This window comes from Sinocyclocheilus rhinocerous, unplaced genomic scaffold (genome assembly GCF_001515625.1).
Source record: "Sinocyclocheilus rhinocerous isolate Xijiao unplaced genomic scaffold, SAMN03320098_v1.1 scaffold265, whole genome shotgun sequence".
Classification (NCBI taxonomy): domain Eukaryota; kingdom Metazoa; phylum Chordata; class Actinopteri; order Cypriniformes; family Cyprinidae; genus Sinocyclocheilus; species Sinocyclocheilus rhinocerous.
In genome coordinates, this window is record NW_015645861.1 from 521,446 (window position 1) to 522,036 (window position 591).

General features: G+C 29.3%; 1 protein-coding gene across 1 annotated transcript in view; it reads right to left on the reverse strand.

Moving 5' to 3' along the window:
• LOC107706933 (NT-3 growth factor receptor-like) overlaps window positions 1-591 on the reverse strand; it is a 109,183-nt gene that overhangs the window by 77,004 nt on the left and 31,588 nt on the right. The window lies entirely within an intron of this gene.

The window sequence follows — 591 nt, forward strand, 5'->3', positions numbered from 1 at the left end:
GTTTTCAACCAAAATAAAACCTTGTGATATAACGTAACCTTGTTGTAGAACATTGTTGTGTAACGGCTAATCATAAGCTTGTTCAGAAATCGTGACAAAAACTTGATAATTAAAAATAACGTCTTTCTCATTAAACCTCATTTAAATAAACGAATATTCGAATATTCGTTGTTTTATGAGCCCAAATATTCGAATGCAATTTTTTTGGAAAATGCCCATCCCTAAAAGAATCCATCAAAAAATTGCCTACAGGTTTGAAATGACCTAAAGGTGAGTAGCTAAATGGGTGAACTGTGGGTGATAATATTTATAACTTTAATATGTTATATGGTCAATGGTGTGATTATTAATATAAATAATACCATTGGCATCAATGCAACACCAGCTTTACATTATGTAACACTTGAGTTAAAAAGAAAAGTACCTTTCATTTGGTATTTAATCACTGGACTATCCAAAAATACAGTAGGTATGAACTCATGGTCATTTAAATCGAAACAATCCCATCCATTGTATCTCAGCAAAAATAACTATTATGTGATATATATATATATATATATATTTTTTTTTTTTTTTTATGGGGATACGGTT